Source organism: Mus caroli, chromosome 5 (assembly GCF_900094665.2).
Source record: "Mus caroli chromosome 5, CAROLI_EIJ_v1.1, whole genome shotgun sequence".
Taxonomy (NCBI): domain Eukaryota; kingdom Metazoa; phylum Chordata; class Mammalia; order Rodentia; family Muridae; genus Mus; species Mus caroli.
This window is the reverse complement of record NC_034574.1, coordinates 92,637,546-92,654,206: the sequence shown is the minus strand read 5'-3', so window position 1 is coordinate 92,654,206 and position 16,661 is coordinate 92,637,546. Positions and strand designations below refer to the sequence as shown.

General features: G+C 44.1%; 1 protein-coding gene and 1 long non-coding RNA gene across 2 annotated transcripts in view; one reads left to right on the top strand and one right to left on the bottom strand.

The window, feature by feature from the left end:
* The window catches only part of LOC110295183, a 35,752-nt gene extending 21,700 nt beyond the window's left edge, over nucleotides 1-14,052 (bottom strand). Inside the window, exon 1 of the long non-coding RNA XR_002378021.1 lies at nucleotides 13,935-14,052. This is a non-coding gene — a long non-coding RNA (uncharacterized LOC110295183). The remainder of the gene's footprint in view (nucleotides 1-13,934) is intronic.
* The window catches only part of LOC110295182, a 362,990-nt gene that overhangs the window by 35,104 nt on the left and 311,225 nt on the right, over nucleotides 1-16,661 (top strand). The gene's annotated exons all lie outside the window — the stretch shown is intronic.

The following is a 16,661-nucleotide window of genomic DNA, read 5'->3' as shown; positions in this document are numbered from 1 at the left end:
TTCTTCTTCTTCTTCTTCTTCTTCTTCTTCTTCTTCTTCTTCTTCTTCTTCTTCTTCTTCTTCTTCTTCTTGTGGTGCTAGGTAACTGGGAACCTCTAGTCAACCATCACATGTCTGCATTTTTAGCATCTTGTTACATGTGAGTGGTTTGAATATGCTTGGCCCAGGGAACGGGACTATTAGGAGATGTTGGAGTAGGTGTGGCCTTGTTGGAGGAAGTATGTCACTGTGGGGGTGGGCTTTGAGACTGTCCTCCTAGCCACATGGGAGACAGTCTTTCCCTACCAGTCTTCAGATGAAGATGTAGAACTCTCAGCTCCTCCTGTACCATGCCTGTCTGGATGCTACCATGCTTCCTGCCTTGATGATAATGGACTGAACCTCTGAACCTATAAGTCAGCCCCAATAACATGTTCTTTATAAGCGTTGCCTTGGTCATGGTGTCTGTTCACAGCAATGGAAACCCTAACTAAGTCAGACTGGCTCTGTGGATATTTAAGTAAGCATTCCCCTCTGTCTTCTGCATCTAGCTTTGTAATGAATACAGCTCTGCCCCATGGTTTGCCCATCATTTATGGACGTTTCTCTCCCTGCTACCTGGAATTATGCAGATTTGAGCTTAAACCTCTTAATTCTTTTCTCCAAGTGAACAACATGATGGGGCTCATTTCTGTAATTGATAATGGATTTCAGCTCTCACCAGGGACATTTGGAGACTGCATGCCAAGATGATATGTGGGCCATACAAATGTCTTCCTGTCCCAACAATGCGACCATATAAATAAAAGCACAGTCATGTAATTGTTTAGTGGCTAAACCTCAAAGTGAAGGTGTGTATGTGTGTGTGTGCATTGTGTGTATATATGTGTGTACTATTATTTTAATGGAGCCAATTTTATAATTTTTTTCTTCAGTCTGGAGATAAAGGACAATCTTACCTAGAGCAGGAACTTGGGATAATCAAGAGAAGGTTGGCGTGAAGGTTTTACTCTGTTTTGTGAGATAGTGAAGGCTGTGAAGCATTTCAACAAATCAAAGCATTATTTCAAATATAACAAAAGTTAAAAGCCAGTGCTGGGTCCCCGCCTGCCTGTTGGTCTGTACCAGCTGAAAATTAAATGAAGCACACCTATCCCTGAATAGCACAGTTTCAATCTCATCGAGTGCACGCTGCTCTTTTATACTCCCCATATAGGGGACTCAGTTTCTTGTGTAGAACAACCGAGCATTTATCTTTTGTTTGTAAAGACAAACCCAGTGTGTGAAGGAGGGAAGCCAGAGCTTTAATGAAGCTGGCAGAGTGGGCTCTGTTCCTGCAGTCTTGAGAGGAAGGAGAAGCAGGCCCACAGTAAAGGCAGATGGGCCAGGGCCCGTGGGATGAGTGAAGCTATTTCCCTGAAGACTTTGCGAGAGGAAGCTTCTGCAGTTCCCCATCTCAGTGTTGGCTCCCGAAGCAAAGAAAGCATTGCCTATTTTCTTCTCCTTTTCTGTCAAGCAGAGGATGGGAGCCAAACCCCGACTTCATGGAACCTCGTTTTCAGCAGCGTCTCCCTCCCATCCTGTCTATTCCGCATCAACAAGAGGAGCCTTTCTTTGAGCCCCAAAGTCCAGCCACCACCTCACACTTCCATATCACACACACACACACACACACACACACACACACCCCATCCAGGCCCTGAGCCCTTGGAGGACTGACTCTTAACAGCAACTTCTCCACCCGGCACGATCCATCTGTCAAGTGAGAAGCCCTTCCTGGTCGATACCCAATCAATTTGCTCTGGCAGTCTAATTGAATGCCTCCCTCAGACAAATGGGTCATTGGGGGAAAGGGTAAAACCTTGATATGCAGATCAGAATCGAACCCCGAAGGGAGCTGTTTGGAGAATGTACGCCCCTCCCGAGAAGTGGCCTGTGCTGTAACATATGCAGAATGGGTTAGTGCTCAGCAAAGGGAGCACAGATCAATCTGTTTATGTCTCTTCATTTGAATACCATTCTGCTATAAGTTGAATTTGATCCTTGCATCAAGAGACCTGGCTTGGGTGCAGTTACAGGACAATCAGGCCTATACAGTAGCCCCTGGTGTGGGGACCAAAGTTTGAAAATAGCTTAGAATTTCCATTTATCAAATGTCATTGGTGATCCTACACACACACACACACACACACATACATATACATATATACATACATGGCTTTAATTAACCAAGGCTGGCCTCATTTAGCCCAGGCTGTGTAGCTGATAATAACTTTAACTTTCTGGTTCCTCTGTTCAGCAAAAGGAACCTGAGCTAGGCTTCACCTGTCTAGTGATGCAATCACAGGTTTTCACTATCATGCTTTTATGAAGAATGGGGATTGGGCGACTGGATCCTGGTCTGCTACGTAAGCACTCTACCCGTGAGCTACAACCTTTTCCTAGCACAGTTTAGTTTTTTCAGTGTTCTTTTGGGAGTTTATAAAAAGAAACAAAGGACTCTCAAGTCTAGGGATCAAGACTGTGAGAACTGTTCTTGAAACACTCTCCGGGCTGGTAAAGTGGCTCCATGGGTAAAGGCCTTTGCCATTAGGTCTAATGACCTAAGCTTGATTCCTGGAACCCACATGGTAGAAGGAGAGAACAGACTTCCTGGTTGTCCTTATTCCTCCACACACATACCTGGTATGTACACACACACACACACACAATCACACACACACACACACACACACACACACACACATGCACACACATACCCCATACACCTACTTTTAGTGTGATTAAAGCCCCGTCTCCAGTTTACAGAGGAAGAAAAGCAGAGCTAGGATATTAACTTTCTGATCTGAAAGAAAATCCGTCATCTTAGGCCACCGCTTATGTTCCCAAGGAGTTGAATTTTAACACCACTTCCCAGTGGTATCTCGGGATCATCTCCTTTTATCCAACTTCCACCGACTGAAGGAAATCAGAATATGGATGCTAAATATTATGTCCCAGAAATTAGTTTGAGCTGAGTGTCAAGAAGAAGGGAATAGACCTAGGAAAGGCCCACTCTTCACCCTTCTTTGTCTGTAAGCTGGATACACACAGGCAAAATTGCTGTCCTCCTGTCCCTACCAGGAGGACACAGAGGTAAGTGTGAAGACAGCTCTGGATCGTAACCCTCCTGGAGGTGACTCCAGAGGAGCTTGTGTGACAGGTTCTCCTCACAGGCTTCATCTGCCACATGTCTGCCTCCCACAGTTCTTTCTCCATTCCCAGAGACCCATGGTTCCTCCTTCATCTCTAAGAATTTTCTCTTCTTCTTTGAGTATGTTTTTAAAGTTGGGGTTCTAAGCCCCTTCTTAAAGAATCACTGATTCTCTGACTGTCTCCCATGTACATATGAGGTATACATGTCTGTTTCTCATGCATGTATGAAGTATACATATCCATAAACTTCTGGTTTTCCTGTCATTACCTATCATGTGTTTCTGAAGTCCCTTCTACCTTGAGCTCAAGATAGGTGGAGAACATTGATTTTTTTCCACCCTTACCACAGAGACAGGAGCTTGTATGTGGCTTTCTGTATTAGATTTCTCTCTGCTGTCATAAAAAAGCACCACAAATTCAGTGCCTTAAACACAACACAATTACAAATTTTCTCTACCGGGAGTTAGAAGTCCCAGAGGGGCGTCACTGAGTTAAAATGAAGGTGCTGTCAGGGTTTCAGTCTCTTCTGGTGCCATAGGAGGTGAAATGGCCCCTTCCCTTTAGCTCCTACAAGCTAACTCATGGCTCCACCTTCCTTGTCAAAGTCAGCCAGGATGCTTGAACTGTGCCCGCATCACATCGCTCTGACTTTGCTTCGGTCCCACCTGCTTTGGTGAGTCTGGCTCCATCCTCTCTCTTTTCACTTCAGTTTGAAAATTCGATTTGTATGTGTGTTTTGTGTGTGCACATGTGAGTATATGAGTGTGTTTGTGGGAGTGCATGTACACAAACACATGTGTGCATGTGTGTCTGTGTGAATGTGTCTCTGTGTGTGAGTATATGCACATATGAGTGTATGTGTGTGTGCATGTATGTGTGTAGGCATGCTTGAGTCTGTAAATGTGTATGAGTGTGAATGAGTGTGTATGTGTGTGCATGAGTATGTGTGAGCGCATATGTGTGTTTGTGTGTCTGAGTGTGTGTATGTGTGTGCGTGTGTGTGAGTGTGTTTGTGAGAGACACAGAGTACATATGAGTGTAGTGTATATGGGTGTGGTGTATGTACATATGTGTGTGCACATGCATGCGAGTGTGTATGTGTGTGAGGGTGAGTATATGTTTTTGAGTATGTGCACACATGCACAAGTGTATGTGTTTGTGCATGTGAGTGTGTGTGTATGTGTGAGAGTACATATGGAGTGTATGTGGGTATGGTGTGTACACACACATGTGTGTGGAAGTGTGCATCTGTGTACATGTGTGCAGTGGCCAGAAGACAACAATGGATGTCTGTTCTGTCACTCTTCAACATATTCCCTTTAGACTGGATCTCTTACTGAAGCTGGGGCTACAGCAGTGGTCTTAGCCAGCCTCCTGCCTCTGCATCTTCCATCTCTGGCATAAAGATGCTCACGGCCATGCTCAGCACCTTACATGGGTTCTGGGGATTCATAGTCAGAGCCTCATGCCCACAGCCACCCACTTTGCTGTGATACCTAATAGTCACAGGTTCTGGGGATGAGGGTGTGGGCATCTTCAGCAGAATAACGCAGTAGCAGGAGGCCCATGTCTGAACCCAGACTGCCTGTATCCTGACCCTCTGTTTTCTTCCTGTATGCTTTGGGACAGTCAAAGGCATTTTTCTGTATGCTGGTGGCTTGAATTGGCTACTTTTCTTGCTGCTGTAACCTGACAAGGAGCTGCTCAAGGAGAAAGGGTTGATTTTGGCTTATAGCTTAAGAAGAGACAGAGCCCACCATGGCCCAGCAGCAGGATGGGGAGGCGGCTGCTTGCTGTGTCTACAGTCAGGAAGCAGACTGCAGGTGGAAAGGGGGTGGACTCTAAAACCGAAGGCCTGAACGCCTGCTCCTAGTGACCACTCAGCAAAGCCCACCTGCTAAGGGTTCCACAGCCTTCTCAAATGGCAGCACTAACCTGGGAACCAAGTCTTCACATATATGAGTCTGCTGGAGACATTGCACTTCCAAAGCCCGACACTACCTGCACCTTGAAATGTGATTAACAGTTTATGCTAGAGACTGAGAAAATGCTCATCAAGTGCTCACCATGTACCAAGTACAGGGCAGGTATCCAATACATATACTGTGCATCTAAGCCTGTATGGATACTGGGCTGCAGACATTTCTTTCCAAAGCTTATTCCCTGTGCCATCCCTGTGTGTGTGTGTGTGTGTGTGTGTGTGTGTGTGTGTGTGTGTGTGTGTGTGCTCATGCATAGGTGTGTATGCACATGTGCCTGCGGAGCCCAGAGGTCAATGTTGAGTGTCTTCTTCAATCACTCTCCATTTTACTAGCCTAGGCTGACTGTCCGGCAAGTCCTAGGGACGCTCCTGTCTCTAATTCCCCAGCAGTGCCAAGCTTAGCTTTTGACATGGACGTAGAAATCCATGCTTATCCTTATGCTTGTTTCAAAAGCACATGAGCTACCTCCCAGCCCCCTGCAGATATTGTTCATTAAATTTCCCTTTGGTGACTATGCCGTAGGACACTTGCTGCTAACACACCTCTAGTCCATGTAATCTCAGCTCTTAGGAGCATGGTTGAATATGAGGCCAGTCAGCCTTGCAATGTAAGGACTTTGTCTCAAACAACAAAACAGCACCCTAAACACCAAAATTTACACACACACACACACACACACACACACACACACACACACACACACACAGATGCACACAAAGAGGAAAGTTCGGAAGTCTACCAACACAACTTATTCTATTTTAATTATTTAACATTTTAAACATTCCGCACATTGTATGCTCATTTATGAGCTTCTAGAGAGCAGGTTCACTGTGTGGGCACCGGCTTGAAGATAATTAGCATGCATTGAGCGAAAGTGAATGACAGAGAGAGCTCAGGGAGGCTGAAAGGAACAGAGGTGACCCAGTAGCCTGAAAGTAGCTCTGATTCTCCCCTGCTTTCTGCAGAAGTCACTGCTGGCTTACTCAGTTCAGTGATTTTTGACTTTATCATGTGACTGTAACCCAAAACGAATCCGCAGTTAGCTAAAACAGTAAGGTCTTTATTAGCTTAGGCGACTGAGACGTTACAGAGGTGGGTCAAGTGGCCAGTGGCTCGCCAATGCTTTTGCTTATCTCTGCCTCTCTCGTCTGTGTCTGTTGTGTCTGCTTTCCTCCAGGGATATCTTTCCTTATGGTCACAAGATAATGCTGGCAGTGTATAGATGTCTGTCTTGCAGGGGTTGGAGGTTGGGGGAGTGGTCTGACTGGAAGCAGCAGACACCCTTCTTCAAAACGTGACAGAGCAATTCTTCTCATCTCACGGCTTTAGGCTGAGTCTTGGCCTCATGGGCCAAAGGGAAGCAAGGTGCTGATCAACCTTATTCCTTAAAGTTCAGTTCTGGCTCATGCCTGTGCCTGATGAACTACAAGGTAGCCTGGAACACAGCAGTCCCTGAGGCGTAGTTTATTCTCAGCAGACAGACTCAGTAAATAAACAAATAACCCCCAGCTCATGTGCTTGCCAGTGAAGACATGTTTCCTGTGTGGTGAAATGCCGCAGAACTGGAGTTACAGTGTCTTACCGCACTCTAGGGAGGGTCATTTAATCATCTCCATCGGCTTTCTAATTTGTAGGGGGGTCTCCTGAAAGTTTCAAAGCAGGAATTTGCTTTTAAAGTTTTAAGTATTTCATTTATTAATTCGCAAGGTTCTCGCAGACCTTTATGCCAGCTGCTCATCTGAGCATGGGGGGAATGAGGAATTAACAAAGCCCAAAGTTCAGGGTTTCACTCCAGACCAGAGTCTCTGAACCTGAAGCATCCTTAGTTGGATTTGAGGATAACTTGTCATGGTCCCAATGTGACAGTAATTGGGTCAGAGCTGAGTCTTTCTGTCTGTGCTGGAAGAGTAGGAGACATGCGGGAGGCTCGCCCATGCTGGTGATGAACAGATGCATTTGGGAAGGTCCGGTGGAAAGGTAAGAGCAGTAAGGAAGACCGGTACAATTTATGCTTCTTAAATTAAATCATAAGCCTAGGAGGGCTGAGAGATGGGATCGAACAATTGAGATTGGGCCTTGGGAAGACTTTATAGCCTGAAGTGCATGCTGAGAGGTCAAGTGTGAACTGCATCTAAAGTGGTCTGAAACCCGCAGTACCACAGTTCATGACCTCGATGTCCAGGCCCCAGAGAGGGACCTAGGATCGAACCTGTCAATTAAATTCTTATTTTCTCTTCTGGAAGTAGCCCCTCTGGGCCATGGAGAACTTCTTCTGTTGATGAACTTCACCATTTTTACCGCTCTCTTTATACATAAACACCTCCCCGGGGTGGAAGGCGCAGATTCCCTGGTGCATGTAAAATTAACTTACTTAAGTAGTGAGAACCTCCTTGAGGTCAGAGCAGGAAGCCCCATATGTTTGGGTCTCCGATGGGGACAAAAACCAAGGTCAAATTACATTGCTTAAGCTATAACCACCTGAGCAGTTATTTACCGTTCTCTTGTGGAAGATCAAAGGAATCCTAAGCACATTAGAATGCAGTTAGTGTTATCGTCCTAGAAGTTATCAAGGGAAAGCCAGGATGTTCCACACTAATGATATTTTTTTTTCCATCCTTGAGTGTATGACTTATTTATAGTGTTCTTTTCTGCCAGTCAGTATGATTAGTATTGCTTTAATATAGCTAGCTTGGTTTGAGTTTTCCAGCCTTTTTTAAAATGAGTTTTCTAGAATCTATAAATACCTATAGGGCAAAGTGGTTTCTTTGGAGGGGGCCTAGTAAATAGCACGCTTACACTGTCTTCAAGTTTACGAAGACAAGACTTAAAACAAGAGTAAAGCCCACTTAAGAGTAAAGGCCAGCATTGTGGTCCACACCAAAATCCTGGCACTTGAGGGTCTGAGGCAGGAAGATTGTCAATTCAAAGCCAGAAGTGTTCAAAGTGCTGTCTTTGTTACTCAACTAGCTTCGTGGTTAGAGGATGTACTATCAGATTGCCTCGCTGTCATTGGCTGAACCGGACTATGGCCGGTTTTCTGTGGACGGGGAGGGAAGTCAGGTGAGGTAAATCTCTGCCTCCCTTGGAGGGATCACAGTTTCAAGAAGGAAATTGGGAAGAGCCAAGCTGAGCACATCTGTTTATCCCTCACAGTGTAGCCATCAGCTAAGTCACTCCTAGTGATCATGGCTGTGCCATTAAGCAGGCCTCCTTCCCTTGGAAGCCTTCAGGAACAGACCATGTTCCTGTTAACTGTTGAATAGCTTCACCCGATGTGCTATGCAGTTTAATCCCCTCTCTCTGTATATCCAACCCTTCAGCCAAACAAAGAGGTCTTGGACTTAGCACGGGGCTTCCTTTGTTCTGATTGTCCCCTCATCTCAGTGATCTGGAGCTATCTCCTTGTTTAAGACTTCGTGAGCTCATCCTCTTGGCTTACTTAAAATCAGTTAGCTGTAATTAAGACTGTATTTAATGCTCAGTGGGATTATAGCTTCTCATGTGCCAGTGACTGCATACCTATTCTCCTACTTAATCTGCAGGCATAGGGAAAGGATCTACCCTCATTCCTAGATGCAAAGAAAACAAAAAACAAAAACAAAAAAAACCCCCAAAAAACCAAAACATGTCTCAGAGAGAGGGGACAATTTTCCAGAATAAAAGAGATGGTAAAAAGTGAAAACATGATTGACTCCCATGATCCTCAGCCCCCAAACCAATCTGTCCTCAGGCTCAGAGACAAAAGGCTGACCTCAAGAACCATTTCTTGGTAGTCTCAGTAGTGTGTAAGGATGGGCACAGTGCAGAAGCGCGATGCATCTGCTGCGCTGACATGCACCCACACTTGTGAGAGCAAGCAGAGCACTCAGTCTCTGATGGGGAAGGAGCAGGGCCAACATGGCAGTGCATGGAGCACTCTAAAAAGAAAGTAGGGTGAATGGGACCCTGGTGTTGTAGGTGCCTGTCCTCATGGCTGCTTCTCCATCCTATCAGTCAACCAGGAGAGAAGAAGCCACCAGGCTGCTGGGTAACTCTTCTCCTTTGTCTGTAGGCAGTGGGACATGGCCTTGGAAAAGGCTTGATTTGCCTTTTGGTGAGAGCCCTGAGACATGAGACTAAGTAAATATGTCTCCAGGGACATCCCTTCATTTTCCTCTTTCTTTTTCCTGAGCCCTAGAGGATGCAGGAGTCCAGCTCATGACAAGTCCCCAGTGATAACTCCCATAGCTCCATGGTCAGCAAGTAGTTGGGTTTTTTTTTCTTTTTCTTTCTCTTTTTCTTTTTTCCTTTTTTCTTGTTTCTGGTTTGCGTAAAGGGCTAGGGAAGGGCAGACATGTGTGGTTTTGTTTTCCCTCTTGGTGACTAGGCAGCTGTGTCTACATATACCTGCTTCCGAGGTGACCAGGGAACCTGGTCATATTCATCTCTGGGGTGACACAATTTCTTTATTTTTATCCTGATGTATAATGCTGCAAACCTTTCTCTTTGTTCTGGTAGGGCCACATGTCTTGCCCAGCTGTACCTTACTCCCAAACTCTTGGAGGAATCATAAAGGTCAGCTGAGCCCTGTGCCAAGAGATAATCTTTTTGTGCAAAGAGAAACTCATAATGGTTATAGCAGAGAAGTGGGGCTGATGCACTAATGGCGAGTATTTTTTTTCTGAATTATATGAATAATATAAAATAAAATAAATACCTTCTATAGAAGTATAGCTGGGCCTGAAGCCTCTTCTGTATGAATGACTGGCAGAGACATGCAGAACCTGGTTCGTCATCCATTGTCTTGTTGTGTGATATGGGCCTGAGTTACAACATGGAATCTTTGAGGATGGGTTGCAAAAGGAAGTTTTAGAACACTGTTTACCATGTTTCTGAACTACTTAGGCTTTCTCAAGGCACACTGTCATATCTCTGTGTCTTTGGCTCATTTATAATCGTTGGTAATTTGAATTGGGCCTCTTCAATCCCCTCTAATCTCCTACTAATGCTGAAAAGTAAAATACATTCAATAAGACAGTGAAAATCCATTTGCTCCATTCCCCCCACCCCACTAAGGAGACGCCACAGTGAGACCTGCAGGAAACATAACTTGATTTTAAATTCTATCAATAAACATGAAAATGAAAGGGGAGCCATGTTTGATTGATTCTCTCACCCTGCATCCGTCTGTTTTACAGTCAAAACTGGAAACTCGGGAGAGTCCAGTCCATTGATTTTTTTCCATGGTGGAGGGATGAAAAAGCCAATCAGTCATTTCTTTAAAATAATATCTTTGAGATTTATTATTATTATTATTACAGACTATCTGCTTGGTCCTTGAACTGATTCCCAGGCATATACTCATTTGCAAACTTCAATAGAAATATGCAGCTTGCTTGTCCCTGAGTTTGGCAGCAACCCTGAGCAAATGAAAAGGAGGAATGGAGGATGTGTTTTCTATGAGGCACCTGTCTTGTCATAGGTTGAAACATGCAAGGTGATTCTGGCTAAAAACTTATGAATTATTAAAGCTTGCTGTGCCTGGAGAAGTTTGCTTTATGGTTAATCCAAGCTCCCTTAGCACTGAAGATCAGTTTTCTTGGTGTAATTATAATGTGGTCTTTGTTTTTGCTTTTGTTAAGAGAAATCTTTTAATTTGCTAGAGTTCCCCTCTTTATCTTTTGTTTCCTTAAACGAATCATTTTGTGTTGTGTGTTGGAAATGTTTTCCTACATGTGTGTATGTACATGCACATGTCTTGTGCCCTCAGAGTCCAGAAGAGAAACCTTAGAGCTGTTGTGAGCTGCCATGTGGATGCCGGGAATTGAACCCGGATCCTCCAGTAGAGCAGCTGGTGCTCGTACCTGTGTAGCCAGCCCTCCAGCCTACTTTCTTCATCCTTCCTATTAACAGTTCACATGTCCTGAGCACTACCACTTGACCACACTTTGCAGTAGAGGCTGCAAACTGCAGCACTTGCCGATCTCTGTGGTGCGAACACCCTTACCATTTCACTCTCATCTCCAGCTTTTGAAGTGGTTTTGTCCACTTGAAACATTTGGTAGACATATTGTTTATGAATATGAGGTTGTTCCATGAGAAATTCAGAAGGTAGAAATTATACTCAGGTATGTGAGTACCTATATACAATTTGCTTAATGTAAATTCTAGTCTCTTAGGATCATGGCTCTGAGGGGACACCCGATAGGGGCTGAGACAGTATTTGATAGGGAAATGATTCAATTATCTCAAGATAGAGTGCTGGCATAGACAAGTACAAAAGGGCAGACTAGGTGGTGGGTGACTGGGGTAAAGGTTTATGAGCAGGTGGTGACAGTCCAGACTCCCAGCTGGGAGCCTGGGAGCCAGACTCGGACTGATCAGTTTCACGGGCTTCTTCGGCTGGAGGACATCTGTCTACTTGCCTACCCATTTGTCAGTGAGAACCTCAAGTGATTTGAACTGGGCATGTCGTAAGTAGGGTGACTCCAGGATTTGAGACATGAACCCTGAGGAAAGATCACATGGTTCATTGGTACTTGTTTTTGAGGTTCCTCAATGTTACGGTTTTGTTCTCCGAGTATATAACTACACATAGAGAAATAGATGATCTGAGACAGGGAGCCATTTCTCTGACTCAGGCAAAGCAGTCTCTAAGGAAATACTATTTATTAACATCCCCACTTCCTATGCTCATATCATTATCACATGTAACTCAGATGTCTGCTAAAGGAGGTTGGTCCCTGGTCAAAACCTCTGGGATGGATTAAAAACAGTTAAGAGTTGTGGTGACTACTTCCAAATGCCTATGGCTTCCCACACTGGGCCACAAGTGTCCAGTTATGACTAGTAGTTTATTCTAATAGCTTTACAACATTATGTTGTAACAAAATAGCTTTGAGGGAAATACTTGCCCCTTTGAGGTTCAGATTTTGAATCGCCTTTCCAATCATAGAATACACTTATTCTGCCCTACCACGTGACTCTTAAAATGCAGAGACAAGGCAGCTTTCCCCCTTATGTAGCAGAGACTTGCAAACAGCAGGAGAGCACACTCCTGGAACCCAGCCCAAGTAGGGACCATTTGGTTGACTAGGGATGTATCTTGGGGTCATTGTGATGGATAAACCTTAGGACCATCTAAATGGAGAGATGCCAATTTTCTGGTATATAAACTTTGTTTCTCTAAAGAATAAACAGAAGGGTAGGAAAATGCAGAGCAGAAAATTCCAGAAATGTCTCTGTAGCTCTTTGTTTTACAGTTCTTACAGATTTTCAGTGGCAAATGCTGTCTATCATGTAGACCAAACAAACCTCTTGCCCCTTAAAAGCCTGCTCATTGTTAAGTCTGGATTTCCTTCCTGGCCATTTAGTGTTTTGGTTCAGACAAGCTGGTGTCCCGTTTCATTAAGGCGGGAAGGCTAAATAAAAAGAGTAGATAATTAACCTTCCTAACTAACCTAAAGTAAAATATGCACGGAAATGACAGTTCTTAATTAGCTGAGGACAGTGGGCAAACACATGTGTGAGAGGCCTCTGGGAAACCGAGACGGCAAATATACCTGAATCTCTATATTGCTAAACTTAGATGGCAAATTAACATCTCTGTTGAAGATTGCCAATAGCTCAAGTGATTATTGATCCTAGAGAACAGCTTTCAAACTCTGATGTGCATTGTTGGGAAGGCAGACTTGAATGAATGACCTCCTGTCTCTCCTGGCAGGCTGCTTCTGTTCGCACCTTTTCTATACTTCCTGGAGGTCACATCTTTGCATGGATTTCTCCTAGTGCGTACTGGACATCTTCCTATTGTCTTATTGCTAGTTCCCTGGATGCTCCCCTTCGATATGGTCATAATTGTGCCAAGCCTGGGGTTTCTTCCACAGAACAGTGAAACCAGAGATTTGGATTTGAATTGGAATTGGAATCCATTCTTGGTCTTGGTGTGGGGTTAGGGGGCATAGATCCAAGACAAACTGGGGAGTTGGTAACCATGGCAGTTCAACACAGAACGCATTGAGGAGGATAGCTATAAAATAATGGAGCAGGTGACAGAGGTGGAAGGGTGCATCTCTCGGGCATCAGGCCCACCTTCTATCTCAAGCAGAGCCATCCTACTGACCATGTCATCTATTCCCTAGAACGTGGCCATGGCTTTGGTCTTCTTTGCTGCAGTTACTCTAGGGAGCCAGCACATCTCCATGCGTTGATCCTGTGATCTAATTGGCTAACTCAAAGAGCAGCTAGATCCAGGCAGTAAGCAATCATCACAAAGCAGTCTGGGAAAGCAGTAACAGAAACCAGACCACCAGCGGAACAGGGGCCTAGCTACTCACTGGGCTGTGACACTTGCTGTCTGGAGCGTGACAAGCAGAAACAAGGTGTGGAGATGAAACACTCAGTTGTTGATGTCATGGATTGTGACTGGGTGATCAAGACAGAACCAGGCTATCAGTGAACACTGGCATTCAAAAAGGGCAAGACGCCATCAGGCTTGGGTGAGCTGCAGCGATGGCTTCCTGTGTTTCCCTGGAGTTGTGGAGCCAGCGCCAGCGCGGGAGGAGAAGGAAGGCAATTGTCACTGTGCACCTGTTGTGAGCCAAGGGCTGACTGCATCCCTTCTGTGTAAGGGAATGTTCATTCTGGGAGGGATCCAGGCCAGAGTGTGCGCTCTCTCTCTCTCTCTCTCTCTCTCTCTCTCTCTCTCTCTCTATATATATATATATATATATATATATATATATCCTTGTCCTTTTAAATCCTTGACCAGATTGTAGGGTCTCCAGGCAGGTTACCTACGCTGCTGCCTGGTCCTCTCCTCGGGTCTTACTTGTCATAGGTACTTGGTATGCCTCCGTGAGTTGGTTGCCTCGTGCCGGCACATGAACAGCTGCTTTAGAAGATTTCTGGGTGTTGTGTCTGAGGCAGTCTGACTGCCCTTGCACTGCAGTCTGTTGTAGTCATTAGATACGCTAATAATAGTGGTTAACATCGTGACTCAAATATGTCACAAGTGGGTAGGCAGAGCCTACCTATGTGGGGCTCTCTGATGGGGACGTCTAAGTGAGAAAGACTCTAGGCCAATAGCTATGAAGCTTTGCAACTCTCCAGGATGGACTTCAAGAGTCCTAGGGTGTGACTCCACACTCCTGTTCACCTACCTGGAATTCTCACAGTATTTATCTGTGCCTATGAGCTGAGTCCACCGAAGTGTGCCTTAAAATACAGCCAGCATCTGAGATATTACAGTTAAATCAGTATCAGTGTTTGTTTTGCAAAATTATGGTCATGGCGCTCTCTCCTGGGGCTGTTGTGTTAACCTTGGAATTGGGAAACGACTTTCGAGAAAAACTGTCCAGTAGAAAGCATAAACCTTAAAACAGGCAGATTCAGTCAGTTTCTCAATAGGGGCGACTTTCTTGCAGACATTCTCATGGATTCTAAGACATTTGACGTAATTAATTATTTAATTAATTCTATTCTCTCACTCAATTATTTGGTGGAGATAGTAGACTCCCTGACTCTCAGCTTCCTCTCTAAGGTGAAGGTTCTGATCCTGCTATACTGATTTAGTAAGCATTTTATATGATGTTCATAAAATACAGACTATGTAGCAGTAGATACATAACCAATTGTGCACAATGTCACAACGTTTCTGCTTGGTGTTTGGAAAATAAGGCATAGACGCATTTTGACATGACTTCCTTTACAAAAATGCCCAGCGGATATAGTATGATGTCACAGTGCTGCATTTGATTGGTTGCATCTCTGTGTCCTGGCTGTGCTGCTATTTTAGCATCATTGTGGCGATACGTGCACAGGCACTCTGTTGTATGCTTATTGGAACTATGGTATTTTATCCTAACTTTCCAGAAGTTGCTACTGGACAGGATGCAAACCCACATGTCTGTGAACATTCAAGATTCATGAGAGCAATGCTTGAGATATTCCTATATTCTCAGGGCTGTATACTGTTATGGTGCATGTGGTATTATATACATATTATATACATATATACATATATATATATATCATGATGGTATCTCTCTGTCTCTCTTTATATATGTATATAATGCTGATATAATCATAGGATACACACACACACACATATATATACATGTGTGTAAATAAACATATGTACATATATGTACACACATACACACACACACACACACACACACACATGACTCATGTGTTGAAAGCTTTCCCCTCAATGCAGTTTTCACAACTACGGCTTTTAGAAGCTGACTGAATCATGGGGTGTAGATTTAGTCAGTGGGTTCCTGTCCACAGATTCATAATTGACTGTTACAGTTGGAGGTAGTGGAGACTGAGGAAGCCCGCTCTGATTCGGGGAGTGGCTGGGCCTTTGGAGGATGTATCTTGTTCCTTGCATCCTCCTGTTGGTCAATGCTTCCCAGTTGCCAAGGGGTGAGCAATGTCCTCTGCCACACAGTTCTGTGATCACTGTGATCTGTCTCACTGCAGGCCCAGAAGAGTGCAGCTGTGGACTGAGCCCTTTGAAGGCATGAATCAAAATAAATCCTTCCTGCTGTAAATGTTTTTCTCAGGTAGTCTGTCAGATCTACAGAAAGCTACCACAGAAAGGCTGCATCTGTCCATCTCTTATAAATCAGTCTGATAAATCAGACTGAGCTATTCTAAGGTAATTCTAACTCAACAACACCCGATACAACTTTTTCTCTTTGTCTAGGAAGACTATAAATTAATGGTAAATGGGATCTTACTCTTGTGTGTGTGTGTGTGTGTGTGTGTGTGTGTGTGTGTGGTCATAGATACCATAGAGCTATTTAATATTCTGCAAAAATATTTTTACAAGCTCAATTCCAGTTGCTATAATTATGACAATAAATTTTCACACCCTGACACCTATTGAAATAGCAACTGAGTTCTTTTCTTGAGACATTATTCAAATAAATTATATCTGCATTTAAATTAATCTCCAGATCATAGAAATTAGCAATGAGAAAAGCACATTAAATAACCTCGTCCATTCATTTTTTTTTTTCTGGAGGAGAATTGGTCTTCATATCAAAGTCCCTGGAGCTTTGTCTGGTGGGTTTGAAATGTCTTGAATAAGTGTTGTTCTGATTCTGGGTGGCCACATCACCAGCTTCCAGGGGAAGGCCTTTCTCACAGCTGTTGGAATACAGATTTTCCAATGTAACTTACCCGTGCTCAATGCCTACAGACACTGGACAGTGAATTTTCCAGAGGAGTGTGTGCATTTCTATGTGTCTCTGTGTATGCACACATGCATGGAAGGGGCTTGGGGGAGCCTTTGGGAGTAGAAAACATCCAGATGCTAACTAAAACATTCCTCAGCTTAAGGTTATTTTTATTATTTATTATTCTTACATATGTTTGAGATCTGAAGTAGAAAGGCAGAGCCTAGACATTCTAATCTTAATATTTTTTCTTTTTGTAACTCATTTGCTGCCTTCCAATTAGATAGCTAACTCGATAGGTGGGCAGATAGATAGATAGGTGGGCAGATAGAGTGAG